This window comes from Orcinus orca, chromosome 7, assembly GCF_937001465.1.
Source record: "Orcinus orca chromosome 7, mOrcOrc1.1, whole genome shotgun sequence".
NCBI classification, from domain to species: domain Eukaryota; kingdom Metazoa; phylum Chordata; class Mammalia; order Artiodactyla; family Delphinidae; genus Orcinus; species Orcinus orca.
The window spans coordinates 38074468-38081275 of record NC_064565.1 but is presented as its reverse complement, the minus strand read 5'-3'; the positions used below and the strand labels follow the sequence as shown (position 1 = coordinate 38081275).

Sequence of the window (6808 nt, the reverse complement as noted above, 5' to 3'; positions counted from 1 at the left end):
CACTGTTCTGTTCATTGGCCTCCACCTGGCTCTGCTCAGGTTTGCTTATGGCATTGTTGGCATCCATCCAAGGATCCCATCCTAGCCGTACATACTTGCCTTTCAGCTAAGATTTAACCCGTAGGGTGGGGTTCAGTTATTCCACTGTATATTATATTTCATTTTCTTTTTATGTGCCTGCCACATAATAGGTGCTCAAGTACTCCATGTTTTAGAATTCAAATTCTTACTCTTTGTTCTAGATTCTTCTTCTTTCATCCTCCTTTCTTATTATAACGAGGGTAAACCATAAACCTACCCTATATAATAAAGCATAAAACTCAAATGTGGAAAAACATTTTAAATCTCTGCAAAGGAAGAGCCTTATACTGTAAGTTGTCACAGTGCCCTCTGGGAACTTCTCTGAACTCCATAATTATTACTGATTCACTAACTTATTTGGTGCTTTGGTTATTCTAGGTGTATAATTATATAGCCTTTTGTGTACATGTTTTGGCTCTCATTAGATTATCAACCCCATGACAGAAGTCTCCAGCATAGTGTCCAACTCAATTCCCAGCACACTCCTATGCAGTGAGTGTTGGTGCTGATGATGAGTGGAGAGGATATCGGAGGAGGAAGATAAACGAGGCCCTGCAAGAATGGAACCCCTGGGTAAGGCCCATAGAACTCCTCGAGGGCACCCCTTAGTTTTCTCACTGAGCATCTGGAAGAACGCATTTTCTCCAGGGGTTGGGGGTGTGTATCATGGACTCTCTGAGCTAAGTTATCAGTTTAGTAACTTGTCACAAGTCAAGGCCCAGTGAATAACAGTGAGAATGGTGCTGCTTTACTGCCTACCAGATCTGCTAGTAGGATCTAGTTTTTAGTTCTTACTAACTGGCCTCAGTTCTTAGTTCCTACTGAATTCAATAGGAATTCCATCTAATCAGGTGCAGAGATGGACACCCACTGGTGCAACTTCAGCAAGGCCTCACGGTGGCCACTTTGGCTTCTGATCACCTTGTTTGACCACTATTGACCAAAGTGAGCTGATGTGGCAGCACATTAAGGCAGGCTTGAATTCACTTCCCATAATTTGGATTTGATGGTATAAAGTAACCGTGCAGTAACTGTCTTGACCAATTCAGCCTTTTTATGTTTAAGTTCCATGTTAAATTTTTAAAATCTTAGAAGAGAAGAGAGCCTAACACATTTTAAGAAACCACAAGCACCTTGTGTAAAGTCAACTTGTAGAATCCCAGCTATTGAAGTAGTATATTTAGTAACTTTTTATACCTACAGTAGGTGTGGGTGTATGGGTATGCATGTGTGCACATGTGTGTTTTGGACTTATTTCAGTAGGAATAAAGTGTTCAGGGACAAGTTGATCAAGGTCTGTCTATATTGCTTTTTCTTTTTGTGATCATTCTATAGCTTTTGGATATTCTGGGAAAGCCATTTTACTTTTTTCAAATCTTAGTCTCTCATCTCTAAAATATGAGGATGTAACCATATGCTTCTTAAGGCTCTCTCAAGCTCTCACTTTATGATTAATTGTCAATAATACAGAAGAGTCATGAACAACTTATTTTCAGAAGATGCTGTCTGGACCAAAAATAAGGAATGATGACTAGTAGCTATATTTTAACCTGAGAGGAGTGGATATATTTACTTAATGTTATGGACCGAATGTTTGTGTCCCCCCAGCATGCATATGTTGAAAACTTAACCCCTAATGTAATGGTATTAGGAGGTGGGGCCTTTGAGGGTGATTAAGTTGTGAGGATGGAGCCCTCATGATGGGATTAGTGCCCTTAAAAAAGAGACCCCAGAGTGTTCCTTCACCCCTTTTGCCATGTGAGAACACAGGAAGAAGATGACGATCTATGAACAAGAAAACACACCCTCAACCAGACACTGAATCTGCCAGCACCTTGATCTTGGACTTCCCAGCCTCCAGAACTGTGAGAAATCAATTTCTGTTGTTTATAAGTTACCCAGTCTATTGTGTTCTGTTATAGCAGCTCAAACTGACTAAGGCATATAGTGACAGAGATCTTTTATCGCTCATTCTTCCTCTGGCCTTTGTGCTCCACAAGTGTATATTTTGTCCTCCCAATTCCATTTCTGAATTTCTCTATTTCATTCATCTATTCATTCATATATTTGCAAATATTTTTAGCTATAACCTGCAGATGAGACTTTCCTCTACCCAGCCTCAGTTTCCTTGAATGTGAAATGAGGGATTTGGGCTAGGTAGACTTTCAGGTCTCCAGCTGCACTAATGTGCTTTAACTCCATGAAGACATTTCCTACATAACCCTATCAGGAGGAAGAGACAATACAATCCTTCATTCTCCATGCATTTGTTCTCCCTACAGGTGCACAGTTTTTTTCTGGTGCGTTCTCTCAGCTGGCAGCAGAGCAAAGAATGAGGTAACTGCTGAGGATTGGCTGCCAAAACCTTATGTGGGAAAACAGAGTTTTCCAGAATTGATATTTCTAGGAATGATTGAAGAAAAAAAAATAGATGCAGCTCAACTTGGCAAGGTTAACAACACAGGCAGCAGGCTTTTGGGCTCAGCTGCCAGCATGACCTCGAATAAACCAGCTTTGCCTGACAGGACACCTGACAGGAATGTAGGGTGCAGCGTGGCCCACAGGCTGCAGGCATCCCTGGAGATCCAGGCATCCCATGGAGAAAATGGAAAGCTGGAGAACTGCTGGGCAGAGCTGTAAAGGATGTCTCTAGAGGTTTCCAAGTCAGCGTTAGACAGCAGTGACTGCTACGGACTTCAGATATGAGGAAGTGTGTAGGGCCAGCTCCTGAGTACTAAGGGAATATGGTCAATTCTTTCTGATTTCTTTCAAATCTTATTTCAAGTCTCTCTGAGAGGAGTTGACTCTTCCTCCTGGTTTCTCTGGAGACTGGTCTGTAGTGGAAAGAGTCACCTCTCTGGGAAGTTGTCTTTTAGTATTTTGTTACTATTTTTTGTGTGTGTCATGCACTTTCTGACCTCTAGCCATGATGTTTTATGGGAATGAATTAGGTGGAGAATTGGAATGCGGGAGTTCTGGGCCTTTTTTTTTTTTTTAATTGGGGTAGAGTTGGTTTACAATGTTGTGTTAGTTTCTGTTGTACAACGAAGTGAATCAGCTATATGTATACATATATCCCCTCTTGGACCTCCCTCTCCACCCACCCCCACCCCATCCCATCCATCTAGGTCACCACAGAGCACGGAGCTGAGCTCCCTGCGCTATACAGCAGGTTCCCTCTAGCTATCTGTTTTACACATGGCAGTACACATACATCAATTCCAATCTCCCATTTCATCCTCCCCACCACCCCTCCCCACCATGTCCACACTTGATGGTTGACCTGTCCTTGCTGAGAGACATCTAATTGATGAGAACTCGTGCAAAGGCCTGAGAAGTTGAGAGAGACCAGCAAGTAGAGCTGGCAAGAACCTCAGTGACAACGTAATCTGGCCCATCTCTTTAGACTTGAGGGAAACATCCTGCATCTATGTAGGAGAGTCAGAACCAGAAGCCAGGGCTTCTTATTTCCAGTTCAATCTCTTCCTAGCATCTTCGTTCCCTCAATTAAAAAAAGGGCAAATGTGCTGTTCCTAAGCATGCAGCATAAGCAGATGACCTTTGGGGACGTGAGGAAAGGGGCCAGCCAAGTGAAATAGGATATATGTCAGAGAATTCCCCAAAGTGAGGTTAGAGCCAGATTTAGAAGAAGCTGAATTTTAAAAATTGTAGGGCACAGATATTTGGGGCTGGGCGAGACCTTAACAATCCTGTCATCCATAACCCTACCTTTACAATTGAGGCCCAAAGAGGTGAAGTGATTTTTGCACTTCCTTGAAGAGGGAGCTTTTATAAATACAATACTTAAACTTCTTTTTCCATTTTTATTATTTGGCTTTCTGACCCCAGTTTTCCTCCCCTTTCTCCGTTTTTGACTGTGATTTGCCAATTTTTTAATTTTTTTAAGGGGGATCCCATCGATTTTGCCTATATATCATTTACTGAATATCTTTTACTTCTCTGTTTTTTCTGTTTTTCCTGTCCTTTTGTTAAAAATGCAAATCCATAAATAGTACCTGAGATCTGATCCCACAAACCCTTCCTGGAGAAGGTAAAAGAAGTCTTTGCCTCATTCACATGATGCACATGGCTTGCAGCTACAGCATTTTGTTGTTCTGCCAGGCACATATTCCTGTCATATTGGCCACCCTTCCTGGCTCTCCTGGCAATAGTGCATTTTCAGACCTTCCACCACTTTGTAATATTTATTCCCCTAGGTGTATTTGTCTGAACTATTTTTTGATGCCAAATTTCAGTTAGTTTCCTCTCCTTGTTTTCAAGGTCTTTTTGCCTCCAGCTGCTGGAGACAAACACCAGTGTAATCACAATAGCAGGACTGATTTAACTGATAATTGACAGAACAACCTGGAGTAATCATCACCTCTCATTCATAACTTCTCTATTCAACATTTCCTCCCCAGAAGTCATGGATTTGGCTAAAGTTTTCTGGTCCAAAAGTCAGTCAATATCTGGATCCTATGCCAGCATAGAGTGTGCAGTTATCTAAAGCCATTTCTGTGCCTTCTCACTGCTTACCCCTCTTTTGCTTTCCCTTAAGTATTGCTTTTCTTCTTAGGCTTTCCCCTTGCCTCTTCTAGTAGATTGATGGTAAGTACCCCAGCTCTTCAGTATTTCAGATTCAAAAAGCTCCCATGGTTTTAGGAGCAGCTTTAAAGTCCTTTCTGCAGGCCTGTCTGCAATATCATTTGGGCCATTGAAACTAACAGATGAAAGGAAGGAGTTATTCTAAATTTTCAGTGGCTTTTGATTAGTATGGTTGGAGATTAAAATAACCCAGGCAGCTCCTTTCTCAGCACAGTTTCCTTGGGCTTATGTACCATAGCACTGCAAAATCGTCTGCACCTCTTTTACTTCTAGCCAGACCTGTGGGATCCTGTGTACCACTCCTACCCATGCCAGCTCTATGGGGTCTTCTGTGCCTCTCCCACCTACAGCCACCCCTGCAGAACCCTCTGCATTTTTCCACCTCTGTCAGTTCTGTGGGACTCTCTGCCTTTTTCCCACCATGGCCAGCCATCAACTCAGGCTCCATCCAGCTGCTTGGAATGACTTTTCAGAATGTAGGTTGCCTGAAGTGGCATATGACGATGAATGTGTATTTTTCGTGTATTCTAACTACTAATGGTCTCCCTCAGGCTGGTGACTTAAAAGTAAATTTTTCATGGTTTTCTCTCTGTTCCTAGCTATGAAAAGTAGGTCAGATGAACTAGGCACCAGTCAACACCATTTTGTTCCACGCAAGGGCATTATGAAGTCTCTAGATCCTTTCAGTTGTTTTCTTGAAGTTAGTTGACGAAGGGCAAAAAGCATATCAGTAGCAGCTTTGTACTGTGGAATCAGTCAATTTTATCTATCCCAAATTATCTTCAAAACACAAAATTTATTCTCAGTAAGGTTCTCTGTTTCCCAAAAGGCTTATTTCAGCAACTCTACTTTTAGGTGGTTTGTTTTCTCCATCTTCAAGAATTCCATCCTGGCCTGAGTAATTAGGGTGTTTTGTTGGCATGGATTTCCTCAGCCTGCCCAGGGCCATTTGTCAAATGAAAATGCTTTCCTAAATTTTTTTGTCAAGGCAAACTATGAAAAACGTGAGATCTATCTACAAATTAATACATATAGTCACATTAATTTACAGATATTAATCTCATAGAGCTCCCTAAGTATGTGATTCTTCAGGTTAACCAAAAATCCCATTTTCTTTTATTGTTCATCTATGACATGATTTCAAGACCCTTTGCTACCTGCTTTCTCTTCATGATTTGCAATGCAGTTTGTCTAAATCCTCCTTAAGCATCTCTGTCATATTTAGTTTTATTTTTCTTTAAAAAGGAAACCCATCAATTAGTAATATTATTTTCATTTATTCGTTTTCATTTATTGTTGCCTAGGGAGCTCTTCTAATGTATTTTTTTTTTAATTTCTAGAAAATAAATTTGGGCTAAAATCCATCTGATCTGCTTAAGATTTGATTTTGATAGGACCTGAAATTCTTGCATAAGAAGAAAGGAAGATAGAGATAGAAGAAGAGGATGAGAGAAATTTTGAGACCATTGACTTCCTGTCTGCCTGGCGCTAGTACATTAGCCCTTATCAAAGTTGGAAGAGCTGGTACAACACAGCCATTGTACATATTGGATCAATACCTGGCAAACGGCCTGAAGGTCAGATAAAGTACTTAGGCAGGCAGTTTGCCAGGCTAACGAGATGTCAGGAAAATCAATTAGACTCTAAAGAAAAAGTAGCAAGCTAACTAGAAATCCCATCTTGAAAGGCTCTCTGTATTTCAAAGGTGTTTTATATACATTCACAGTATCTTTATCTCATTCATAAAATTACATTTGATAAGCAATTAAAACTATCCTTGGGTCACGTGAGGTCATCTCATAAACGATTGTAAACATCTGCACTCTCCTAGATTAGAAATAGCTACAAAGGATGGAGATTTCATCAGATTCTTTTCAGGGTATAAGATTACACAACTTTCGATTAATTTGTTCTTTTTCTGTATTGATTATTTTATATGCATCTGGAATGCCAAAGATGCCCTTGTTATTTGAGTCGTCATAGACAACACGGACTTTGAGTACTCAAGGATGCCAGGTAGTTTACTTAGTAAATTATAGCCGTCTCAAGTCAAAAAATAGAAAGGGAAAAACAGGACTGATTGCTTTGGTAAATTTTTTCATCAGCAAGCAAAAGAAGCCTA

The 6808-nt window shown here is 40.7% G+C and overlaps 1 long non-coding RNA gene across 1 annotated transcript; it reads left to right on the top strand.

The window, feature by feature from the left end:
• The first annotated feature begins 507 nt into the window (after positions 1–507).
• Positions 508–2418, top strand: LOC125965038 (uncharacterized). Its single transcript, XR_007478502.1, has 3 exons — positions 508–654; positions 1852–1946; positions 2364–2418. It is a non-coding gene; the product is annotated as an uncharacterized LOC125965038 (long non-coding RNA).
• Positions 2419–6808: the final 4390 nt, after the last annotated feature.